This window comes from Corvus kubaryi, unplaced genomic scaffold (assembly GCF_017639235.1).
Source record: "Corvus kubaryi isolate FWS band 111438036 unplaced genomic scaffold, C.kubaryi_AGA036_p1.0 37262, whole genome shotgun sequence".
In the NCBI taxonomy this organism is placed as follows: domain Eukaryota; kingdom Metazoa; phylum Chordata; class Aves; order Passeriformes; family Corvidae; genus Corvus; species Corvus kubaryi.
Genome location: NW_024581078.1, coordinates 1,273,887 through 1,287,402, shown reverse-complemented (window position 1 = coordinate 1,287,402; position 13,516 = coordinate 1,273,887). Strand labels below are relative to the sequence as shown.

Here is a 13,516-nt window from a genome sequence, read left to right as displayed (position 1 = left end):
CCCCGTCCCCGGTAGTGCTTGAGGGGTCCCTCTGCCCCCCCCCGATGGGTGACCGGGGAGGGGTCGTGATCCTCCGGGAAGTGCCCGAGGGGTCCGGGAGGTGTCGGTGTTTCCTCCCCCGCCCCGGTAATTGCGGGGAGGACCTCTATATGCCACCACCCTGGTGGGTGAGCGGGGACCCCCCGTGTGCCCCCCCCGGGTGGGTGACAGGGGCCCCGCGGTCTCGGTGCGGGGGTGGGCGCTCGGTGCCCCCCCGGGAGGTGACGGGAAGCTGCCGTCAGTCCCCGTAAGTGTCCGGGGAGGGGGGCGAAGGGACGTCGGTGGCCCCCCCCCCCCGTTTCCCCGGTGAACGTGACGTGGGTTTCCAAAGCCGGGGGGGGGGGCGGCGGGTCCATCCCCGGTGCTGCCATCCCGGACTGGGGAGGGTCCGTCCATCGCTGTCCCCTCCCCGGGACACCCGGTTGTTCATCCCCCGCACGGCCCGGTGCTCCCCTCCCGGGGGTGGGGGGGGAGGCACGTTCAGGCTGTATTTTGAAATTTCCAGATTGTCTTTTCCGTGCCGTTTCCTTGAAATGCATCCAGAGAGCTTATTAGTCATGTAAATAGAGAATAATGGCCACGCTCGGCAGCTGGTGTTGGGATGGACCGGAGAGGGGTTCAAAACTGTCATTTTTAGTGTAATTTTATTTTTATTTTATTTTTTCTCTCTGCCTCTGATCCTGCGACAAGCATTTCTGTCTCCTCACCTTGCTGGGGGAAGCTGGGAGCCTAAACCCGTTTGTCATTAGGAGCGTCCTGCCTGCCAGCTTCTGTAGGATAAACCATATGTTGTCACAACACTATTTTTAATTTAGGGTGTTGGTTACATCACATCACTGAATTGGGCAATCTCTGTATGAGGACGAAGGTAATGACTGTACCAGGGTTTATCAACTTATATTTTAATGAGTGTTTATCAGCATTATGAGAAGTCAGGAGGAATAAGTGACTTGGGTAGACTGAATTATTAGCTTTTTTTTTTCCCTCTGAAAAATGAAACAAATAATCCAAATAATTCTTTCCTATATATTGGGAAAGCCTTTTATTTTGGGGGAGGGAGAGTAGGAAGACTACAGGCAGCTGCGTTAAATATTTTGGGAAGCTATTCCGAGTCCGTGTCACACATGAATAGTGGTGTTTATTTTCTAAATGAAGTCTGGGCTCAGGATTGTTTGGTGGCCAACGGCCACTAATGAACTTTGCTTCCTTCACCGCCACCCAAAAGAGAAATAGTCGGAGGCTCCTGGTGATTAACTGGGCAGGAAGGGATAAGGGCAGAAGAGCTGCTCGTTTGTGTAGTGAATAACGCAACAATTAGTGGGCTATTAAACACATATGCTCATTCTGCATCGGTTCTATAAACAGTTTCCCCTGCTCGTTGAACGTCTCGGCTTCCTCGGAAGCACTCAGCCCCAGCCCTGCCAGGAGCCGCCTCCAACACACCTTTGCAGTGTGTGTTTGTCCAGTCCAGCTCCGCTTTAATTTTGGGCTGCAGCAGTTAAATGGAAAAAATTTGCTCAGGCTCCTTCTGTTCAGTTTGGTTTGAAATGTGGTGGAACTGACGGCAGCGTTGTGTAATATGGATAATGGCCTGGAATCCAATCCTGCTGTTTGTGTTACCTGGCGTCCAACATGTGCAGTCTGACCTGTTTCAGGCACCGGGGTAGCACGTCCGTGCGATTCCTGCGACAAGGCTCTGTCCCTCTGCCAGAACGGGCAGGGAAATGTCTTCAGTTCCTTGCTTGAGTTTGTTCTTGGTCTAATAATAATGTATTGGGATTACATAATCCAAAAATGATCACCCAGCCGGGCGAGCTGCCATTTGTTTGGAGTGTCCCTGGTGCCAGAGCAGTTGCAGGCTTGGTGTGGAGCTGCACCATGTGTGGATCAGGCAGCAGGGCTGTGGAGAAACAGAGATTTGTCTTCTTGGATCTCTGCTGAGCTGTGCTCTTGGTTTTCTGCTGAATTGCCTACATCCCGAGGAACAAAATGGTCACAGATCCGCATTCTGGATGGGGTTTGGAGCAATGTGGTTTAGTGGAAGGTGTCCCTGCTCATGAAAGGGATTTGAAACAGGTTGAGCTTTAAGGTCTCTCTCAGCCCAAACCATTCTGTGATTCTGTGTTGATCCCCAACTCTTGTGTTCCAGCAAGCTGTTCCTATATCATGTACGGAGGACGTGGAGCTGCTGCTGAGGAGCTCCAGCTCACAGGCTCCTCCTGATCCTGGGAACTGTTTCTTCAGTAGCTCACCTGAAAGAAATAGGAGGCTTAAAAAGAGAATTAGTACTGGCTTCACAGGGGACGCTGTGAGATGTCACCCAGCTGCTCCTTGTGAAACTTGCTGCCCCTGAAACTGTTTCCCCACAGTTGTGAAACCGAGAGCTCTGGCTACTGAGGGCTGAGCGGTGGGAAGTGTGTGTCCCAAGTTGGTTTGTCCACTGATGAAATGGAGCCAGTCTGGTGTGTTCACCTAAAACAACTCTGGGTTCTTCAGGGAGTGTAATTCTAGAGCAGCCTGCAGTTTGCTGCCTTCCTTTTGGGGGTGTGCACATGGTTAGGCATTCCCACTCCCCCCAAAATAAAAGTGGGGCATGGCCAAAGCCAGGTTGGATGGGGCTTGGAGCAACCTGATCTGGTAGAAGGTGCTCCTGCCCATGGCAAGAGGGTGGAACTGGATGGTCTTCAAGGTCTCTCCAACCCAAACCATTCTAGGATTAGATGATTCTATGACTTTTCCCTGTTACTTCTTGTCTGCCTCCAACTTTCTTGTCAAGGTACAAGGGAACTCCTCACACCCGTGCCTTGCTCTTTCATTCCTGTCCTTGGTGAGGAGATATTTTATCCATCCTCACCTAATCCCCTAATTACTCATCCTTTATTTTTCACACCTGTTTTTTTAGCAGCATCCTGGGTAAGCCACCATCCTCCTGCACAATTCGAATGCCACACGGCAGACCCGAGTGTCCCTTGGCAGTCGCTCCGTCTCCCTTGCGGTGAAGGTGCTGACGGCACATAAACAGTGTTAGGGCTGTTCCTGGAACCCTTACCTGGGAATTTCCCAACTTCCACGTATTTCTTTAAAACCTCTCTGTGGCTGGGGTGGTTAAGGGGTGGTTGTTTGAGAATGAGCAACATGATGCAGTTGCACACCTTTCCCTATCACCTGTCACCTTATGTGTTGACCTAATGATGGAGGCCAGGCTCAACTCTGCTCTCAGCCCGGTTCTGCCTTGCCTGGTGGTTTTAGAAGGATATAAAGAAGGTTGTAGCATCCCTTGGCGATGCAGCTGAGCAGCATCTCCTGCTCCCGTTGTCCCTCTCTGCCCCTGCTACCCCGGAGTGTTTTGAACTGAAGCCACCGGTTGATTCACTGGTGAACTTTGGCAGATGCACAAATATTTATTGGGGACTGAGCTGAGATAACCAAAGCACGTTGTCCCTGTGAATTTTGGAACTGTGCTCTGATAGATGTGGCTTCCCAAATCATCTTCCCCATGCTGCTCTAAAACCGTGAGAGAAACAATCCCTTGAAAATGAGGGTTAACCCGAACCCTTGGATTTGCTGTTTATTGAAATAACTTTCCAGCCCTGGTTTTTGGAGCAGGTTGTGGAGATTCCTTCATCTTGCTGTGTTCAAAGCACGAAACACAAAATGAAGGCTGTGCTGTCATTACAGGGTCTTTAGGGTAATGCGTATTCGTGCTGACTTGAGAATTGAAAGCTGCTTGCAGGTGTCAGGAGGAGAAGAACAATCCGGCTTTCGAATCAAAATTCATTGAATTATCTCAAAGCTTTTTGCATCATTCCTCCTTCCCTGTAACCTGTTTTTTCCTGTCCTATTAATTCACTGATGCTGTAGTCCGTCAAAATTGAGGCTCTTACGACATCGGGAACATGAGTCGGTGACATGACTGAATGAATCAGAGGAGGCTGGAGAGGAAGCTCATTGCACACGTACGGCTCATCAGCAAAAATGGGACAGGATCTGCAGAACACCCTGAACTGCTCAACTCCTGCTCAATGTTCTTCACGTTGACCTGAATGTGGCACCTCCCATTGGAAGGAAGGGGACAAAGAGACACTGAACATTGTGCACAGGGAATGTTTTGGCCCGTGGCAGTTTCTTTTCAATTATTTAGGGAAGCTTTTTCTCTCGACCATATACCATTTGGATCTGCTCAAATTATAGATTCATCTCTATAGTTTTCAAACGGCATTGGAAGGAATTGTCTGTAATTTACATCTAAAGTGACGTACAGTTGCTATGGGATTCGGTGGCAAATTATAAACCCATTATGCTTTTTTTTTATACTGGTGGTAGCAGACTAAAGAACTAGGTCTAATTGGTGATGTGCCAAGGGAAAATAGAAAGTTTGTGACAGAATCCTTGTGACTGAGGGTGCTTTTTACTTTTTTTTTTGATCAAACGTGATCTGCTTTCTATCAGCAAAACATACCCCAGCATTAATTGGAGAGGTTGAATTTGAATTAATAATTTTTGCTCTCTGACAGTACTGGGGGAAGCAAGCTAGAAGATTAACCCTTTATGTTATTTATATGGGGCTAGGTTCTTCTTTTTTTAATTTAAGTGGGATATTTCATCAGTTGCATCAATGGCAGCTGGATGTGGCAGTTGTGTTCATTACCCAGCAAGATGAAACCCGTGCTCTTTTTCAGTATATTCTGATTTCTTATTCCACTTAAACAGCAGAAGGGAAAGCTATGATAATATCTTTTTAACTTCTGTCTGAAGCATATCTGATCTGAAGAGTCTCTTCAGAGCAATGCGTCTCTCCAAGGACCCATGTCCTGCCTCGAGTGGCTCCTGCTGGTCAGCTCAGAGTGATCCTCCAACATCAGGGCTTTTCTGAACCTGTCTGAAGTGCTCTGTCCTGTTCAGTTGGTTTTTGTCACGGTGCAGCTTGGCAGAGGGCTGGTGGCTGTTGAAACAGTTCCCTTGCGTCGTGCCGGCTCTGTTGGGACAGCAGCAGCGCCTTTATTGCTGCCGAGGAAGGGGAGATTTTGTTGGAGGGAGCATTTGAGGTCTCGTTGGTAAATGGACGTGTTATCTCCCAAACAGTTTGCACATTTCAGACATTTAAACTCTGCCTGTAACTTGTAAGCAGAAACTTGTGAAGCGTCTCCAAATCCCTGGTGTTTGTGCATGTTGAAAAATGGGAAGGGACAGACTGCATGCGTCACTCCCGTACTAATTTGTGCCAGCTAATCCATGGGAGAAGAATACATTTTGGCTGACTTAGTGGTTTTGCTGCTAATGCACAAGAGAATGCGTTTGAATGGATGGAGTGACTGCACGGGTTTAGGTAGACTTTGAAGGGATACCCCGTGTCTGGGATCCTGTGCTGGATACCCTCATTTGGGATCACAGTCGTGTAATATCCTGGATTTGTTTGGATTTTGGGGAAGGAGAAGTGAGGGGGGGAGGAAAAGTGGTCGTCACTTAGCGTCATAACATGAGGAAGGTTGGGATCGAGTTACCTCTGAATAATGAAGGTTAATGCTGTTTCTGGAGGAACCATTATCTGCAGTGAACTTAATGCCCGTGAAAACACAGCTTAATAACCTGAACTGTGCTAACATTTCATCCGGGGTGGATACAGAGGAGGCATCACCAAAACTGGGCTTTGGCGTTCAACGTGCCTTAGCTTGACCTAGATGAATTATCCAGGAAAGGAGCTTGGATTTGCTGATAAGAGTTTCCTACAGTAGCTCGTGGGTTGCTTAGAAACATCCCATGTACATAAGGCAACTTTTTGCACACCCTGGTAACCCGGTACTGCTTTCTGACTGGGGATTTTGGTGGGTTTGGGGTTTTTTTCCAAGCATTTATATACTAAAGAGAGTTGCAGTTGGTTTGCTGAGTGGTGTGTGTATCCCTGCTGCACTGGGAGAGCAGACTTCCCAAAATCCAATCCTTTTTGCATTACAGTCTAGAAAAAACACTGCTCTGTGCACTTGGTTTCTCCTTTCTTTACATTGGACTAGTGCCTTTTTCTAATTTAAAGAAGCCAGCATTTGTTTAACTCAAAAAGAGGTCATTGCTGGTGAGCAGGGCTTGACTGAGCTGCCCACCTCCACCCACCTGGAGTCTTCCCTGGTCTGGTCCTGCCTGATCGTGGTTAACCCTCTGCTCTCCCTCTGTGCAGGCTTTTATGCAGGAGAGAGCGCTTCAGCCCAAATTTTTGTGGAAAACTGAGATATTTTTCCATTTGGGCTCCATTCTGTGCCGTTGGGTTTAATGGTAGACGCAGACTTTGTCCTTCAGCTTCGTGTCAACACGTGATGCAGTTCAGCAGGTACCACAAAACTTCCTGAGAACAACCAGTTGCCTAAATCTTTGTAGTATTTAGATTTCATCAGCACAAACATCCTCTTGGCTACGTGGTCCTGTATTTTGAGTATATATGAGTTCAGCCATGCTTTGATAAGAGCAGCCACGTGACACCCAGGGCAGGTTCATATGGGATCAGTGATGAGAGGACAGGAACAGGTTTCCTGGAGGAATTGGGGCTGCCCCAGCCCTGGAAGTGTCCAAGGCCAGGTTGGCACAACCCAGGATGGTGGAAGGTATCCCTGCCCATGGCATGGCGTGGAATAAATTGAGTTTTGTGGTCCTTCCAACCCAAACCATTTTGTGATTTTATGACACTTTAAGCTGATTGTTGTTATTTAGCAAGAGCAGACGTGTGTTACTTAAAATCCTAACAAAAATCCCAGCAGGACGGAAGAAACTCCGGCTCAATCCATATCACTGTGCCCACAGGATCCATATTTTCTACAACTGAGGTGGAAGAACTAATTTAATCTTTCTTCTATATTCCTCCCCGCTGAGGCCCATTCTGCGATGGGCTGCAATCAGTGCGTTATGTGCCAGTTGTGGTTATTTGAATCATATTTCCACATTTCAGTGTCTAGACTTTATGTTTGTGTGAGTTTTGTTGTACCTTTCCAGCTCCGGCGCTGATTTCAGTTGGTTTTGGCTCCTGGTTTCTATGAGAAAATCAAACGAGCTGTGTTTCTGCCTTTCCCAGTCCCCAAAAAAGAAGGGAACAAGGGAATGGGCAGAACTTAGTTTTATAAGCTCCTTTGCCACCATTTTTCTCTCTTTTGAGGGAATCTGTGTGTGGATGAGCCGAGTTCTGCCATTTGGTGACCAGCAGGTGAGAGCGAGGAGAAACCACTGATGGCTGGAGATAAATCTCTGCCTGCTTCTTGCACTGAGAGAACTCTGCTGTGAAAAAAGGGATGATCTCGATACAGGCCAGCAAGGCTGGAAAAAAGTGACTATGCACACATTTTTAGTAAAGAAACAACTTTATAATCCACAGAAGGAGAGCTTTCATTGAAAGTGAAGCAGCTTTTTAATTGCCTGCATGCACTGGGCTTCATTTTTCGCCAGCACTTGTGGCTGTTGAGGATGATGGATGTGGCTGTGTTAGTTCAGTGAATAGGAGGGCTGGTCTGTTTGTGATGCTCAGAGAAGTTGAGAATGACACAAAACCTGGATAACATGGACCTCACTGTGACCCGGAGGTAGAACTGCCTTCAGAATTGTTCACAGTAATACTGCCTGGTGCAGAAAACAGTGTGGAAACCTGAGCCAAGGCTGTTTTCTCTGCTCCTGGTATATAATAACGTGTATTACGGCTAAATCAGTGAAAGGAAATAATGTTCCCAACTCGTTGTTAACCTGTAAAGCTTGCTGCCATCGAATGTGAAAGGCTTAAGTGCGGCTGAATAGCAAGAGAAATCTGAAATTTTCATAGGGAATGGAAAGAATAAAAGCTGTGGTTCCAGCTTCTCTCTGCAGCCCTGCCTGCATGTCGGCTCCCTCTGCTCCCCCGGTGTTTGAGGTGACCCAGGGTGCTGCCAAAGCCGTGGCTTCACCTCTTCCAAGCAGCTGAGCAGTGTAAATTCTTCCGTTCCTTTCTGATCCAGGATTCAGTGGATGCTTTTCGGAGCCCGGCATGGGCGGAGTAGCAAGGAAGCAAATTTTTCCACCCTGCCTGAGCTTGGGCAAGTGGAAATTGTGCCTTGGAAGCCATATAAGGCCAGCGTGCCGGCTCTGGCTGGGCTCACCTTTCCACCAGGATGCTGGGGAAGGGAGCAGCCCTTGCTCCCAGGGAGAGTTTCAGGGCCTTTGAAGTGTTCCCTGTGTGTCTGACACTTGCCAGAGGGACGGTGTGGCCGCCCTGATTAGGTGGCAGCAGCTCATTAACTCCCTGACTTGTGGGGCTCCAGCACCCGGCCCCAAACGGAGGCGGAAATTCGTGATTCAGAGTGAAACTGCTGTAAAATGACGGAGCTGGGAAGGTCGGAGCCTCTGTCACAGGGTGTCTTCATTTCCTTCGGCAGTGTCTGAGGCAGATCCTGCTGACTGCAGGCAGTGCTGAGCAGGACTTTGCTCTGAAACGAGAGTTCCTGTGGCATTAAAATAGATTTTTAAAAAGCCTGGCGGCACCTGTTCCCACATCCAGGGATGTTCAGCCCTCAGAGCTGCCAGAGCCCCAATCGTGACCTCTGCTTTTGCTTCTCGCAGAATTAAGAACAACTTCTGCTCCCATAAATAGACCCTTAAGAAGTGCGTAGGAGCTCTGTGACCAATTTCTTTTGAAAAGTGCTCTCAGTGACACCTGTGGCTGTGACCTTGCTCGTGTTCCCACTCTGTGTCCTTGCAGGGCAGCTGTGTTTTGATGGGAGCCTGGTGGTCCTGGCCACAAGCTCTGCTTCCTTCTTTCCCATTTAATCAGCACTAAAGAGAACCTTTGGTTATCTGTGTGTTTCATGGGAAGCTGCTGGTGCTTTTCCTGCTGCAAATCCCAAATGCTTCCTGCCTCGTTGAGGTCCCCATTCCCTAACACCATTGAGGCGGCTAAGGGACAGCGTCTGAAAGCTTCTGTGTTCCTGACACATGTCACAGCTCCCCATCCTTGTTTTCATTCCAGAAATAAAGTGTGGTTTTCCAGAGGAGAACGATGCAGCCAAGTGAGTGCATTGTCACAAACCAGTTCTTCCAGCCTGGAGTCTTGGAGCTGGTGGAGAGTCCCAAAACACGCAGCTCCGCTAAGGAAGCGGCTTCGTGTTTAATCTTTGCAAATGTGGAAATGGGAAGAGGGAGGTAGTAATGGATAAAGTAAAACATATTTAACCTTTGTGGACGTAAATGGGATATCTTGGATCTGTTTGGAACAGGCGCTCGGGTTGACGCGGATCGTGGTGGTGATTAAAACCAACAGCAAACATTTTTCTGGTCATGAATTATGGACTTTGTTCTTAATGCGTTAAAATCCAGAACACTTTGGCGTTTCTTAACGTGAAGGGGGAGAAGAAATAGATTTACCTCCTGGAAGGTTTGATGTTATAGTTCCAGGCATGTTTCCACAACCTTCCTGCAACCACTTGGAGCTGTACCTAATGTGGGTGCTGCCTGCATTGGGCTACAAGTTTGAGCTCTCTCATACAATTAAAGCCATTTAACTCCATCTAAAGGCCTTTTACTTGTCATTAAGCCTAAATTTACTGACGTGTGCAGCAGGAAGAAGCACATTTATCCTAACTCAGATGGGCTAAGAGAGCAAAACGTTCCAGCTAACTACAACTTGCCTTGATTGTTAAATTTAGACCCAAAATTCTGGTCAGACAATTAAGTGCCGGCTCAGTGGCCACACCACTTCTTTTGCATGTGTGAATTGGCTGAGCTGCCTCTGTCAGGCAAGAGAGATTCTCTGTCTGAATGTCTGAATTCTCTGGGGGTTTTTGGGCTCAGACCCGGGGAGTCTTCACAGCACTGTGGTCGCTCTCTGTTTAGTCAGCAGCCCTGGTATGTTTTTCCTCTTCTTATCTGAAAATTTTTCATGTTTATTTTTGGAATTCGTTGCAACCTGAACTTTCTCAGGTGTCCTTGTGGAGAGCAAAGAAACATCTGACTTATTTTTTAGGTAGATTTTTGCCAGTTGAGAAGAGTGTATTCTTTCTTTTACTGTTTGTCGCTTTATTTTTGGAGCAGGTTTGTTACCAACCAGCCTGGCAGTGCAAATAGAGAAGTAGCTGAAACAGTGCAGGTTCTGTGCTTCTTGCTGAAGTAAAGGCAGCACCTAATTTAACTTCTTTGGGCAACTGCCTTCACTTTTCTCCTGGAGAATACATCCCTGGAAGCTGGAGGAGGCTGTTAGCAGAGGGTATGTAACACAAGGTTCTATCATGGTAGGAAATTAGAGAGGTTCTCTTGCTCAGTGTTTTCAGGTGGGTTTTTCGTAGGCAGCTTCCCTCAGTGATAGAAAAAACCATGGAGTATTTGACTACTTTATTGCTTTCTCCCCTGTGAAGATGGTAGGAAATTTGGGTGACATCCCTGCTGAATTCTGAGTGTCTGTCAGGTTGTGTTCCCACTGTCCTGGTTGGTACTGGAGAGCCTCTGCTTGCCTGGAGGCCAAAAGAATCTGTCTGAGCATCTTGCTTTAGCTTTTGGGGTTGGTCTGGCTCGTGAGGTGTTGCTGGTCGGATTTCTCTGGGATTCCTTCAGGATCCAGGCTCTGATTTTGGTTTATCACAGCCTCTTCCAGCAGCGCTGTCTGTGACTCCGTCAGGAACATCTGAAGATCATCTTCAGCAGAACTTTCTCAGGCTAGTAATTACTTTTCCCTTCAAGTGTCAATAGGATATAGCTGGGCACAAGGGAAAAAGAACTGGTCCAGGCTTGTTTTCCTGGGCTCAGCAGTGTGTCTGTGAGGTGAGATTTGCTCCGGGATGGTTGAACGAGTTTGTCAATCTGATCTCTCAATTGTCTTTCTATATTTTTCCCTTGCAAGAAAAGGAGTAAAGCCCTGTGGAAGATAAGGATCGTTCTGATGTTTCAGCAGCTCATTTAAGCCACCTTATGAGCACATAGGCAAGTGAATCAGCCCTGGTGTCTTAATACGTCCTAAAATAAATTAGACTTTCGTAAGCAAATTTGGTGGGTTTGAACTGCTGTATTTTCATTAAAAGATTGCAGTGGAGAAAACGCTCTTTAAAATTCAGCCTCGGGGTTGTGTTGTTCATTAACTGATAGTCACTCCTGTTTACCTTGTGTGATAAGTCCCACGTTAAGAATGGCCAACAGTGCTGATGCCGTCACAGCTGCCCTTCAGAGAGAATTGCCTTTTTTTTTTTTTTTTTTTATGGCTTGCTTTACTGACAGGTGGGGGCTTTTTTGGAGCTCAAATAAATGCAGACAGCCACGATGTACCTCTCCTAATCATGGAAAGCCACTTGTTTGGTTCTTTTTTCCCCCCCCATGTTCTTAGCAGCTTGGTAACGCTGTTGTCGGTACAAAGGTCATTTAAAAATCTGACATGTCAGCCCAGCAACATACTGCTTCTTAATGAGGCTTAAAACCAGCGTGGAGCTGCCTGGTGGAAATAAATTTGGAGCTGCAGAATAGAGGGAGACATGTGAACAGCTTACTGGGATGGGATCACCTGGCTGTCCTTGCACCAGCCCCCCCTCCCCGCTTCTCTCAGAAGCCCTGGGTACTTGCAGTTCTCTTGCATAAAGGGGTTTAATTTTTCCTCTTGTTATTCAAATGAGCACAGGTGTTTGACAGCACATTTGTGTTCTCAGAAGAAAAGCAACGAAAATACCTCCTGAAATCCAGGCAGGATGGCTTTAAAATGATTCCTTCCTGTGCTTGAGGCTTTCTCTCCTCCTCACCTTGGCTTCCTGCTGCCCCATTGAGGAGGTCCTGCAACACCTCTGACTTCATCCCCACCTGGCTAAAACCCTCCTGTCCCTCCTCCTCCCCAGGATGTCACTTGCCATTGAACCCAAGCTCTTGAACCTCCCTGTTCTTGGTGACGCTCCCTCAGTCCTTTGAATGTCTGAAGGCTTTTCCTCTAATCCTGCTCCCCAGCACTACTGGAATTTCAGCACCTTCAGCCTCGCCTCAGTCTCTTCGGCTCTTTGACTGTTCCCCAGTGAAAACTAGGTCAGAAACAATTGTCAGCTTCTGATATTTCACTATTCCTGTTTTATAAGTTGTAACCCAGTGTTGCTGTGTTTAATCGCTTGCTTTAATTTTCACGTATTAAATGTCTCAGCTCGCTCTGCGGGAGCAGCCTGACACAGTAAAACTGCTCCAAATAACATCTTGGCTGTAAAAGCCGTGTTACCTTGATTGGGGCTGAAAAGGTGAATTATCTTTTTTGTTACATATAATGCTGGAGATGCCAAACTGACAGATTTTTCCACCAGCTCTCTCTTAACTGTACGTTTGCTGGCAGTTTTGGAGCTGTAATTAGCCAACTTCTCTTGGTGCCTGTGTGGCTTTTTAACCTGATGGGTGAAAGAAAAATAGCTTAAAAACAATAATAATAATTGGAAACCTGCAGATTGGTGAGGAACACAGCAATGCAGGTATATTGGAAGGCATTTAAGAGATTGATTTTTAACTGAGTTGTAGCTGACTGGACCCATTCAGCGTTTTTATAAAACTATTCTTGGAATGGTGCTTGAAGTCTGAGCTGAGGTGCCTCAGTGGTCAGTGAAATCCACCTGGTGTAATTCAGGAGTATCCTTCTTCCTTTCTCTTAGGCAGACTTGGAGTCAGCCAGTGTTGGAATACTTGGGCATTCCAGCATAAATGGGATTTAAATGAATCCTTACTTTTCAGTCTAACTTAAAGGTTGTGGTTTTAAAATTCTGCCTGAGCTGTTGTCTCTGAAAAGTTTTCCAAGTTGTTTAGTAAGCTATTCTTAATACACTTTAATTTTCTTCTTTCATGTGTCTCCTGCTGCTCTGTGGTTGTTTCCAAGGATCTCAGTCAAGGCACAGGGTGGGATTGTTGGGGTGTCTGTGCAGGGCCAGGAGTTGGACTTTGATGTTCCTTGTGAGGAATCCCTTCCAACTCAGGATGTTCAGTGATTCTGTGACTTTTCTAGGATTTAAGGATCCCTGGTTTGCAGGTACCAGTGTGATCCAACTCTTGCTTTCCATCTGGGAAACATGAGCTGTGTTTGACAGGTGGAGGAGTTGGAACCAGAGGTGAAATGCTTTATTTAAGGAAAACTTCTGGAGGGGCCAGTGGAACAAATCTCAGCCCTAGATGTGGTTCTGTTGTCACTTCCCATCACTTTTGTGGCCATCAGCCTCAGATGGAGGAGCTTGGATGTCTTAATCAGTTCTGAAAGCTTTATTTATACAAGATGGGGATGAGGGGGAGTTAAGATGTGCTATCGTGACACTCTTTTCTGTATTAATTTGGGAAACGTTTTCTTCTGGCAGTTGGGGGTTTTGTACAGTGCAAAAAGCAAAATACTTGTAGTAGATACACTTGATACAGCTGGTCCTGGAAAAGCTTTTAACTGTTTTACCCTCTGAGGGTGAGTTTTTCAGCCACATCTTAGGTCTGACCAACACTGTGAGAATTTTTGTGCTTTACAATCATGAAAGAATTGCCCATAAGCAGCTTTTGTAAG

The 13,516-nt window shown here is 47.0% G+C and overlaps 1 protein-coding gene across 1 annotated transcript in view; it reads left to right on the top strand.

The window, feature by feature from the left end:
* Window positions 1-13,516, top strand: part of ELL (elongation factor for RNA polymerase II) — a 53,579-nt gene that overhangs the window by 501 nt on the left and 39,562 nt on the right. The window lies entirely within an intron of this gene.